The sequence below is a fragment of the Pieris napi genome, chromosome 1 (genome assembly GCF_905475465.1).
Source record: "Pieris napi chromosome 1, ilPieNapi1.2, whole genome shotgun sequence".
NCBI lineage: Eukaryota > Metazoa > Arthropoda > Insecta > Lepidoptera > Pieridae > Pieris > Pieris napi.
Genome location: NC_062234.1, coordinates 10,964,060 through 10,977,609, shown reverse-complemented (window position 1 = coordinate 10,977,609; position 13,550 = coordinate 10,964,060). Strand labels below are relative to the sequence as shown.

General features: G+C 33.4%; 1 non-coding gene across 1 annotated transcript; it reads right to left on the bottom strand.

Moving 5' to 3' along the window:
• Window positions 1–307: 307 nt before the first annotated feature.
• Window positions 308–379, bottom strand: Trnaa-cgc. The gene has a single exon. It is a non-coding gene; the product is annotated as a tRNA-Ala (tRNA).
• Between the last annotated feature and the right edge of the window lie 13,171 nt (window positions 380–13,550).

Here is a 13,550-nt window from a genome sequence, read left to right as displayed (position 1 = left end):
GTTTAGTCCAAAATTATCACAATAATAGAATAACTTACTAGACAAATAGATTTTAAAATATAATAAAAAATTAAAAGCTCTATATTAAAAAACGTAAAGGTAAGATTAAAATTAATTAAACGTTAATATTTAAACGGTAAACAAATTATTTTTAAATTCTATAGAAATAAAACAGTTTCTAGTGAATTTTGAATGTTGGAACCCATACAAACTTAGTAGGGATAAAAGAAATATTGCTTGTTATATAATAATAAAAATAAAATGCTTATGATTATTTAAGTAATTAAAATAATAAAAACGAATCCCATGGAGGTGCTGGGATTTGAACCCAGGACTTTCAGCATGCGAAGCAGACACTCTACCACTGAGTTACACCCCCGGTAAGAGAAGTTGTTGAAATTACCATACATGTTCTCCATATTAACCATTTAGGTACTTTCGTTGCGTCTTTAATATTTTAATTACAATATATCCTTTATTAACAATTCAATGCGTTGCTGTTTAAGCCCGTACTTCTCTTGTTTGTTTAATTGATCTGTTTTAGGTACAATTATTGCTGAGAATTTAACCCTGGACCTCCATATCCTGTCATAACTCATACGCCGTCTTTCAATCAATTTTAATTTATTCTAGGAGTCTACCGACACTATACTAACAATTATCGCCTTTATTTTATTTTCATAAGGTGTATTTTCCAATGTACAATAATAGTGTTAGCCTGATCTAGAATACATTTGATTACTTCATACTGAGGTAGCTTAGGTAACAAGTATTTGGAACTCTTATTTACAATTAAAATCTTATATGTAGGTACTGAAATTCCTGTTAACTATTATACGTTAATTTACACCTTTGTGACCCTCTTTGAAATTCAAATATGTTGTTTTTCGCTCGCCTTCATTCATTTTAATAAGTATTGAAGTATTTCATAAACATTGATCGATTATTTTTTTAATATAATGTTTGGTGTAGCCTTTGTAGGCTTGATGGTTTTGGCCCTTGCATTCTGCATATTATGAGCAAAATTAATCTATTGTCGTGTTTGTAACCAAATTCCTCCGAAACGACTTAGCGTTTCTCTTGATTTTTTTGTGTATACTCGTTCTGAGAAAACGTACACTACTTCTATAGTCCGGCATTAATAGTTAATTCTGTTCACCCTTCTACAACTAACCCCACTTTCGTAATCTACCAAAATTTTCACCCGTAGCTAGTATATAGCTAATATATCAGCGAAGAGTTTATTGCCAGTTCTTCTCTTCCGTTCTACGTCCTTGATTTGAGAACTGGCAGTAAATGTAATAAATGGCTTTTGAATTTGAATTTGAAACTAGAGTATTGAATTTACGTACAACGGACCTATTGAGCGTCCAAGTGCGGAAACTGAGTCCACAAACCATAACCATAGAGTTTTGAATTGCAAATAGGGGGGTAAATGCAAGAAGCTTGGTGTGCTCAGCAAGACCGTTCTTCATTTCGGGCTATCGATTGCAACTGTATAAAGCGCAAATTCGCGCATTTGTCATGGATAGTCTTCAGTGGAATTGTTCGGATTAATACCTGCAGCTGAGTTTCATCTTCGGACATTGAGGCAGACTACCAATTTCCACCTGTATAACCTCGACGTCCGTCATTCCACAAGTGAACGTTTTTTAAGGCTGTTTTTACCAACACTATGTGGAACCAGCTGCCCACTGAAGTATTTCAAAACCACTTCGACTTAGGGTCCTTCAAGCAAAGAGCGTACCAATTTTTAAAAGGCCGGCAACGCCCTCGCGAGCCCTCAAGCATTTCAGAGTGTCCATGTTTATCGCTTAACATCAGGTGAGCCTGATGCCTCCTGTTCTATAAAAAAAATCACATCACGTATTATAGCTATAATAGATTCATACAATTATTGAGATTATACAATTTTAGATTCGAGAGATTATTTTGCATTTAGATAAATAATGTTCTCTACAGATAAGAGTATAGCTCAGGTGCAATTACCATCTTAGGTCTCCGACATACTGAAACTGTTAGGCCGAAGCGGAACGCAGAACAGATCCTCTCAACATACCATGAATAAAAAAACTAACATATACATAATATATTTACGTCAACGCAATGTATAAACAACAACAATAACAACAACTGTACTTTTTGTACGTCTTTTTAAATTTAAATTTCTACTAATAATTTAATATAATGAAATTTATTTCGTGTTATTTTACAATAGAAAATTTTATGATATCATTAAAAATGAAATTATTTGTCACTCTCTGAAGCAAATTATTATCTTAATTTATTTAATGTTCAAATAAATACATACCTAGGTATATCATCTAACTAGCATTGGAGAACTTTTTTTCATAAATAATAGAATTAATTAAGTATTAAAAAACCATTCCATTAAGCCGTAGAAGCAGTGGCTTCAGCGTACGACTCTCATCCCTGAGGTCGGAGGTCAAAGGCCGTACCAATGGGCTGTCTGCCTAAGTGCGCATCTAGCACTCGCTCGTACGTGAAGAAAAACATCGTGAGAAAACCGGCATATCTCAAATCCAAACATATACATGTGTCTGACAGACTGATCACTTGTCTATGAAATAAAAACGGACCTGAGGCCAAATTCCATATAGGCTTGTAGCGCTAATCGATATAAGTCTTATTCAGCCAGATAAAATGACATAATTTTTTTCTAAAGATAAAATTCTTCTACACGGGAGTTTAACCACATCAAAAGAGTAGATTGAATACCCTCTAGGAATCCCTTTTCCCTATACACACTACAATACAGTAATGAAACCAGTTGCCCACTGAACTATTTCCGAACCAATTCGACTTAGGGTCCTTCAAGAAAAGAGCGTACCAATTCTTAAAAGGCCAATAACGCACTCGCGAACCCTCTGGCATTGAGTGAGTGTCCATGGGCGGCGGTAAGCCTCCTGCACGTTTTCCCCTGTTCTATAAAACAAATGGTTTCTTGTGAAAGATTTAGCCGCGCAGTGCAGTCCTGTTGAATTTAGATGGATATTTAAGCATCTTTAATAGACTTAATAGTAATATATTTATTAAATATATTACTGAATTTTGTTGTTTCACTCTGATAATCAAGTTAGCGTCGGTGGGTCACTTTTCCAAAAAGTAGTTATCTATTAATACTTACTTTAAATGTGTCTAGTTATGTTTCAATACTAATTTACATTAGTAAAAAGAATTTACATATTAATGAAGAAATTAAAAATACCAACATCTACGTCAAACGTAATACATATTTAAATTTTTCCATACATTACAGCGTGTGACGTAGGAACTAAATGAAGTGTATTTAAATTTACTTATCATTTGTTTTAAGAATTTTATTTAAGAAAATGTAAATAATTTCTTCAAAAACAAAAGTTACTATTACCGTTACCATTAAATAGGTGATATTTAAAAAAAACAATGACAAGGCATGTGTAAACATTCGAAGCTACAAGGTTTGGAAGGCGAAATTATTTTTTATATATGTAGATGATGTTATGTATGCAACATAAGACTGGTTGACATTGGGCCGTTTTCTTTTCTAAAAAATATATATTTCATCCGCATTCTTTCGTACCAAAACAATAACAATATTACAATATTACAATAATTAAACAAAATATCTACAAGAGTTGATTCGAAAGAGAAAACCACTTCCGAATTACTTTGTAATTTCAACCTAAATCAAACCAGCAGAAACTGAGATAAATTGAAGTTGGCAGTACTAATACACTTACTAGTATTTTATAAACTAATTAATTTAGATTTTACGAACATTATAAATGAATGTTTAATTCAACTTGACAATTTTACCGTATGTTTCATTCACTGATTCATTACTTTTATTATTATCCTGCCTTCCTTTGATGGCTTCCTTAATAATATGAAGACGTATTTACACAAATTAACCACTCCTGCCTACACAACGTTTTGCGGTTTCAAATTACCCATACATCACTTGTGTCACGTTGCCTATATGTAAATAAATGAGATTTCAACATTCGTTGCAATAAATAAATGGTAGTAAAAATTTGTGCGACGGCTATAGTTTTTTAAATATACCTATGGACTTTATTAGAGACACTCAGATACAATAACCGATCATGAGGTCACTACGTATGTAGAATGGATATATAAATATCATCATTAACACACAATCACACTGCTAGGAAGTAGGCTTCCAATTCTACAATTCAATTGAAATTCAACAAACTGTTGGGTAAGTTACTAGAGTTGTCCTACACGACCGATGAGCAAATGATAATTGCGCACTTTACATCAAAAATCACACTTTATGGCACAATTCATAAAACAATTTAAAAAAAATATACATTGTATATGGTGGTTATAATTCTATAAAGCGACCAGCCAACACTTATAATAGAAAGCACAATTATAAAACTAATTGTAAGGAAGTGCACATGAAAAGAACTATATAATACAAGAATGATAATTATAATGATTGTAAATCTTTAATATAATACAGACAACCCATAAACGTACCAAAACAGAGAAAAAAGAAACAGAAAAAAGTTTGCGCCATGAAATTAGGCAGAGGAATATGATTACATACAAATAATGGAAAATAATTATGGGACTGAATCTTCAGCTTTCTTGCCGATCGGAGCAACAAGGTCGTCATCGACGGAGCATGTTGCGACCTTAAACCCGAATGCTGGGGTCCCACAAGGCTGTATCCTATCCCCGACCCTGTTTCTTCTACATATCAATGATATGAGAGCGCTGGGGATACTGCTTTACACTGGCGGGCAGGTATTTCTCGGGTAGTTGTCGATGAAGACTGGAACAAACTTGTGTCTGAAGTCGAAACTCTCCTATGTGCAGTCTCGGACTAAACCTAGTCCAATTTAACACCAAGAAGACACAAGTTTGCGCGTTTTCCGCTAAAAAAACACCCTTCGTCGCTACTCCTCTTTTCAAATACTTGGCGCAATAGCAATAACATATCGAACGGCGTTTAGTTTCGCGGTCATTTTGTTCTCGTTTACCATGGAGAGTTCAGAGGAGTTGTTCGGATTAATACCTGCAGCATCATCGGACGTCAAGGACGAAATCCCACCTTTATCACCTCGACGTCCGTCGTTCCACAACTGAGCGTTTTTTTAAATAGTTTTTCCGCACACCACCACTATGTGGAACCAGCTGCCTACAGAAGTATTTCCGAACTAATTCGTCCTTAAAGAAAAGAGCACGTACGGCCGGCAGCGCACTCGCGAGCCCTCTAGCATTGAGAGTGTCCCTGGGTATTACTTAACTTCATGTGACCCTGTGAGTGCTTGTTTGCCCCCTGTTCTATTAAAAAAAAGTAAAGCCTAACGAACGTGATCATATAAAAAAATATTTTAACTAAGTTTATGGAGTGTTCAAGAACATACTTTTCTGCGGAGCGTAATCTAAAGTTGTAGAATGTATGAAAATAAATAAAGCATTGTACCTATAACGTTCACAGCCTACTCGATGTCATTTCATATCATACTTTACTAACCGTTTTCGACTTGACAGTTACAATGGAACATCCGTTTATCGTCTTCAATCAGCTGGAAGCTTCTAGATCGCGTGACAATCAAACCGAATGAATGCAAACATCGTATGATGTCTGCCGTTATATCGCCTTAGGTCATATCGAAAATGCTAGCAAAAAACTAATTACAGTGAATCATTTATGACCTTGGATGTAGCGATAGTTTAGCTATAGCGAAGCTAAATTTAAACCATACTTTAGTATAAAATTCATATGGTGACTTTGGACGCCGAGGTCGGGTATAGCGACGTTTTTTAATGAATCATTTGTAACAAATTCCCTTAATTCAGCAGATATCGCGACCGGAATCGGCCGCCAAAGACACAAAGAGCTCTCTTGTCTTTTGTTTATTGATGGTCAGCAATTAATGTGGAGACTTTTACCTTTTGTTTAAATATTGGTAAAGTAGGTAAGTGTGGTTGTCGGAGTTAAATCTATGTTTCAGTTAGAAAATGATAATTGTACTAGTAGCAACTGTTTTTACTAGAATGTGTCTGGATCTCTTTACCTTTGCTTGTAATGACGTCCGGATATAACGACGAAATTAGAGTGGTCCCTTCATCATCGTTATACCCGAAATCCGTCGTTTTATACTGATGCTCGCTATGCTAAGAGTTCTATAGAGGTATCCTTATGAATTTTATTATAGCCTCTTAAAATATTAAGGAAAGGTCGTTTTCAAGGTCTACGTGTGTTTTTTACGTGTTTATGCATATTTTATTAAAATAACTGAACCATTTTATTAAAGAGAGAGAGAAAATTAACACATTCTTAAATTATTTTAGGACATAAGCATTACTGTACTTTATCAGTTTGTATATCTTTATGTATATAATTCTACTGTACGAGTGTATGTCACTGAACTCCTTTTTAACGGCTGGACCGATTTGAATGAATTTATTTTTATGATTCACAAATTAGCCCGGCAGATGCCACTGAAGTCGGTTCTTTCATACTTTGTTTGATATCCTAATCGCTTGAAATATCATGCAGGACAACGTCTGTCGGTAATGCTAATTTGTCTCGCTAAAACCCGAGAATGGCTGGACTGTTTTGACTACTAATGATCTTGAAATATTTGTGGAAGTTCAGGGAAGGTGGAAAACAAAAAAAGGAAAGAAAACTACTAAAAACGACAATTGAATTTTCCAATTAAAACTGTTCCTATCCAGGAAATGTTTGATGCGAACTTCACTGGGACATCTTACAAAATATAAAAATATATGATGATAATTATTTTAATTACATTTGATTGATTATCACGGAATCGATACAAATCGTTATAAAAGAAAATAATAATTTTATATATTATGTTTGAATTTTATATATTAGACATATATAAAATTCTCGTGTCACAATGTTCGTTTCCATACTACAAAACGGCTCGACCGATTTTTATAAATTTTTTTATGCATATTCAGTAAGTCTGAGAATCGGCTACTATCTATCTTTCAAACCACTAAGTGATAAGGGGAGTCCACCCCAAAATTTTATTTTTTAATTTTTTTGTTATTATTTTTTTCCTTTACGATCAACCCCTATTTTTTCTGGTAGTCGATAGTTATTTCTATTGAACTAAAAAAATGTTTCCTAGAAATAATATGGCAAAACAACGTTTGCCGGGTCAGCTAGTATCTATATAAATTTATTTCGGGGACTGTATAATATACCTTACTTGTTACATTAAAAGAAAAACAATGTGAACATTCATACTTTCCATAACAGTCAAGTTCCTGTTGAATCCAAATTATATACGAAGGATATATCACCGGACCGAGATCGGACTGAGAACCAATGGCATCAGAATGTTCCAGCATAAAAAAGAAGTTATTTCATAAATACGAAGTGACCGTGTACGAAATCTTCAATTAGATTCTAATTCAGGAGTGAAGCCTAGAGCACTTATTTATAAGTTGCCATTGTTTCGGAAGTAAAAAAAAACAAGCGAAGTTGCGGTTGATTAAGCCACGACGAGGTTATTTAAATTGACAGAAGATTTGATAAATAAGACATTGAAGGTAAGAAATTCCTTTGTTTAAAAATTGTTGACGGAGTTTCGTAATTTTTGTGATAAACGTAAAAAAACAGGTTTGCACAGAAATTTATTTAGTGCGCATAATCTGCTGCCTTGCGATTCTGTAACTCACTTTTCGAACTCACACAGCGGTTTTTACAGCGGCGGTCGCGCTCAAATCAGTCGTGAAGCAGTCATTTTACGATTTGGCATTCTGATAAGGTCCCTCCTTGTAGTTTATTGTTATGTATCATCGAAAAGTGAGTTACAGAATCGCAAGGCAGTACGACTTTGTTGAGTTTTAATAACTGAAACACTGAAAGACAAGTTTTATTAATAGTTTCCGTGACCTATTTTGCGTATGGAGGTAGTATACTAGATAAAAAACGTACTTACAGAAAATTACATTAATTGTGTGCGTGTGTTTCTAATTGAACTCCTCTTAAACTGCTGAACCGATTTTGATGAAATTTGTGTATAATCAAGTAGATTCGAGAATGGCTTAATTTTACAGTGAGTTGATTTTTTTGTATTTATGACGTGTACAGGACATCATATGGCGGGTCCACAAGTTTTATATATATGTATAAGTGTATAACTTTTATTTATATATAGAATAGTATCGTAACTTAGGTAACAAACACGGGACTATCTTTGATTATATATTTCGGCCGACTACGTTAAATAACTCTTTAAAAACAATAAGTATCTCGAAAAACTGAAAACAATATAGGTAACTTAAGTATTTCTCGATTATTTTGTAGCATGATAGCAAGTTTAAAGAAAACTTTAATGTTAAGTAAATTACGTATTTAATAATGTTCTTATTCGTTTTTTTTACGTCGGTTATAATATTTTTGTCGTAATTACAAGAAACTTATATACGCTGAACATAAAAACTTATTATTTATTCAGAAAAACATACACTATCCGTACAGTACTAATCGAATATTAAAATGTCGAAAAAAAATAATAATACATAAGATACACAATATCGCATATTAGAACATATGTCTACCTGTATAGTGGCGGAGAAATAATTCTAAATATACTAAAATATATTTATATATAGAATTGTTCTCGTTATTATTACGTATCAGTATATTTTTACTGAGCACCAAGAGTAGGGTATTAATTTTGATGTACCTACATATGTTCTCTCATAACTAAAAACGTAAAAGAGTGAAGATTAACCCCGCACGCGCACTAGGAAATCATTTGTCAAATGTTGAGAGATTTAAATTGTTAACTTTTATTCCTGATGGGTGTCACATGGCGTATTAATCAGGAATCCTGAATTCATTTCATTACGAAACAATTATTTTGACTATTTAATAAAAATGTTGGCCTAGTGGCTTCAGCGTGCGACTCTCATCCCTGAGATGGTTCTGGTTCGATCCCCGGCTCGACCAATGGACTTTCTTTCTATGTGCGCATTTAACATTCGGTCGAACGGTTCCACATCGGTTTCCTCAAGATGTCCACGGAAACATCGTCAACAAGTCACGGCGTGTGTCAGGCACAAGAGGCTGATCACCAGTCACCTACTTGCCAGATTTACTCATTTATTTAAACAGATTCATAAATTTGTAAAGAGGTCAAGTTGTAACGCCAGTGATTTTTTTTAAATCTAAGTTTCAAGTTTTTTTTTAATAAAATGTGTTTATGCAATATAACAACGCATTACAATGTTTAAGATTTGGGAAGTCTTTTAAGTAAAAACATACATCTGAGCAGAGAAAAAACTTAATAGTTAATTCCTTAAAATGTTTACAAAAAACAGTCAGTCTACTCCATTAGGACCTCAACTGGTATTATTTGTTCATATCACATAAGATAGTCAAGGGTTGCTTTATATAAGGTAATTCATTGAACTGCATTGTTCTAGTTTTCCGTACTCAGTTATCTTACTAACAGTTGTTAGGTTATGTTAAATATTCCATTTACGCACGTACTCCACTGTGACCTTTGCCCCGAATTGTGCAACTCAGAAGTTGGGCTAACACAGCAGACGCTTATGATGGAGGTACGGATTAAGGGAAACTGTTACCGGGCCTCCCGTCCATAGTGAACAGATCGGGCTGTTGGGTTTTAGTGGGTAGGGGTCCACTACACCATGTAATGGTCAGTAAATTGATTTCCCAACAATAAAAAAAAGGTTAAATATTCAACGATTTAGAATTTAGATAGATGCTAACGCTTTTTTGTTTTAGACAATTACACCAATGATTATACCCGTTTGTTGTATGTACCGTGTAGTTCAATTATATTAATAAGATAATATTTGTGTCTTATATGCTAGGTTTGGTTGCTGCGGGTAATAAAACAGCGGGAAAACATATACCCTAAGGACCCGAATCCTTCCGTTAGCACCGTATGTATTGCAAATGAATACATAATACATTCATTTAAATTGATTTAGACATACATTAGGTAATTGATACTGTGTTTGTAAAAGCATTATGTAAAACATTTTACTTCCAGAACAACGTAAAAAGTTAATATTATTCATAAACAAACTATTTAATTGTTATTTGAAATTTCTCGACTATATTATGTTCTGGAGGACTGTTTTCCCCCCGGTTTCCCGCGCGGGGTTGGCCTTCGCATAAGGACGATCGGCGCACGCGCACCAAGCGATGCCATATTACGACACTCGGCCGTCAACCCTCAACACTTGCGATACTTCGATTGAAACTGCATTTTCTGTGCCAACCTCATTACTTTATTTTTCGATTACTTTGTCTTGGTGTTTATTATATTGTTATAAGGCCATATATTTTATACCGTCCAGGGTAACCTATAAATCCAGCTATTTTAATTTAAAAACGGATTTAATGTTGTTGTTGTTGAAATCAACTGTTCGAATGCATGAAAAGAATTAAATCATATTCAAGTAACATTTAAAACATAAACAAAATTAAAAAATACAATAAAAGTTTCAATTGAGCCAGATCTATTTTTGTATTTAATTATTCAATACAATATAAATACAAAACAATACAATACAGAATAGTACAGTACAAAAGAATAACAAGACTAACATTAATAAGGTGACGGTCCTCCGGTTTAAACAAACTGTTACGGTAGGAGGGTCGGTAGGTATACCCAAAAAACCACCAAAAATATTTTAACCATACAAGAACCAAAGCAACATACGTAAGGAGATTCTGACAACGAAGAGGAAACTAAGTCATTAATGCGTCCGTCTCACTCTAATCTAAGCGCAATAAAAAATAATTAGCATACAATAATTATATTACAAACCGATCTAGGCCAAAATCAAAACTAATCATCAGTATCCTACAGGTTAGGCCTACACCATTCCATTTCATCGTTTTTCAACCTCATTGATTTTTTGTCACGTCTTTGTAGTTTGTGCATATAACTCTCCACATCCATTATGGTCTGTGGGCGTGTGTGATTTAGTGGGGTTCATATGATTTTTCACTCTCAGTCGTTTATCATTCTGCACACAACACAAACAAACACAAAGAGCATATTAGTTTATACGAAGAAATGTCATTATTATGTTCATAATTTAGAATTCCTCGCGAATATTGTGTCTTAAAAATGTTACCATAACAAGGAGTTTTGGTTTTGTTTTATTGTTAATATTCCACTTCTTGCTGTAAATAAAATAAGGAAGAAAACAAGTGTATTTATTTAAGAGATAAAAAATTCATTTTAAATTGTTTAATGTACATGAACCGTACGTGTTCAGCTCTCAAAGTTTAGAATTAACATTTGTTAGAACGCAATAAATTAAACTATGTAGACTGTGATGTATTCAATTAAAATTCTTTACTACTGCTTCATGAAATAGATCGCGATAACACGGCGAATTATAGAAGTTTCCAGATTATTATATCTACCAAGATCTATCTAAATATACTATCCAACGTTTTAAATGATTTACAACAGTTAATTTAAAAATATTTGGACATGGTAACCCAACAAAAGCTGTATTGCTGTATATAATTGAAAAACATAACGTATCTGTCAACCTCAATTTTGTCAATAGTTATACAAATGATACAGTGATCTTGAATTCTATGATTTGCGTTTTGACCAAAGTTCAATGGAACGACCTTCAATATTTTTTTATTGAAGAATCCAAAAATAGACAACTAATTGATTATTAATAAATAGATTTTTACGTACTGCCACGTTTGTTTAGCTATTCTTGTAATTTTAGTTCGGTTTTTTTATCGCGGGGACTAGACATGAAGGCAGAAGTAAATGTTTGTATGCCATGCACTGAACTACACGTTTACTGTTCAAAATTTAAGATATAATGAATCGGTTACATTTCCATAAAATATACTTCAGACACCGTGTAATAAATAACCTTGCGGATACTCTATTGTATCTACTAGAACTAACTACCACAGCATATGGCACGGCAGGTCTCGAAACTAAGACTATTTTTCTAAATAAAATGGCTATTAAAATACCCTAGTATTTCAAAAAGATTATCACCGTAAGTAAGTAATAAGTAAGCAAAGTAATACTACTTATGTATTCGAAGCACCGTGAATTGCGCCAGCTTTCCCAATTTCCGTAATGACTTCCCGGGAAAATGTATTTGTAACTATCCAATAATCATGTATGTGGAAATTAATCTTTAATTTTAACAGTTATAATTATTAAATATATAAGATGCTCTCTACTATACATATCGCAATAAACTTATTAATTTTGAATTAATGTCAGGTATATCTTACAAGGTAGTAATTATGTAGGTTTTTTTTTACATAATTTGACAACGGTAAAAAAGTAACAACTTTGACTTAACATGTAAATATTATAATATCGCTCTGTTATAGAGGCTTCAGAGTCCAAACTCTCTCGATAGTTCACCAGTTGTCAAGACAGACCATAATGGTTATGAGTAATGACTTGAGGAATATCGTAGGTTGGTTACTTCTTTCTCAATCGGTCTCAATCACTCTCTCCCTTTTCTTCGACAAAAACGCTGCACATCTTCGTGACGATTACGACCGACATCTCCGTAAAAATTTTACTCTCATGCGCCTAAAGAAGTTTTATTTCCAAAACACATTACATCATGCATGTGCATCAATGCGTGCGTGCACAACATTTAAAGGGAAACATTACAATGATAAAAGGAAAAAGAAATAATACAATAAAAATAAACGACAATAAACTAGATTAGTCAAATATGCCAATTAAAAATTTAATATATTTCTTCTTTGCAATCGTTATCAGTGAAAGAACAATGGCTGCAGTATCTTACACCTGGAGACATGGAGACTGTCATAAAATGGATCAGCCTCACATGTCCCCAAAGCGTCGTTTACTGACAATAGAGATCTGTTTAGAGGAGCATCACAACCGACGTTGGTCCCGACCCGAACGAAAAAATTGTCTTCAAGAGAAAATTAACTTGATTTAAAACATTTGCTTAATCTACCAAGTTATTTAAAATGTTGTAAACAAAGATATCAACTATATACTAACTAATATAAGCTAGAAACAGAGAAGAGTGGAAGCCCTTAGAGGAGGCCTATGTCTAAGGACAAGCTGTATAACAGGAATCAACCGGCTTGCCGATTAATTATTAGTATTTTATTATTTATTTTTAGTGTTATTTTTTTTGTATTTCACATTTTTATGTACTAGATAAGTAATTACAGAAATAGAGGCTTTTATTATTATTATAAACAAAGATAAACTTGGTAGATTTACCAAATGTGGTAAGTTTGAGGGAATTACTAAAAACGATTAATAATGCAACTATGCATAATAGATAATTCTAAAATTTATTAAAGTATGAAAGTCACGTTTTAAATGACTTAAGCGGAGATTATGAGTTTTTATTGACTGATGGTCTTACAGTTTTTGCGTCGTTTACACGCGTAAGTATCGAATAGACGCTAAGAATAAATACAATTATCGTTAGTTTATTCTACTTGTCACGAATTGTGAATCTTTTATTTAAAAATTCGCACTTTTATGCAAACA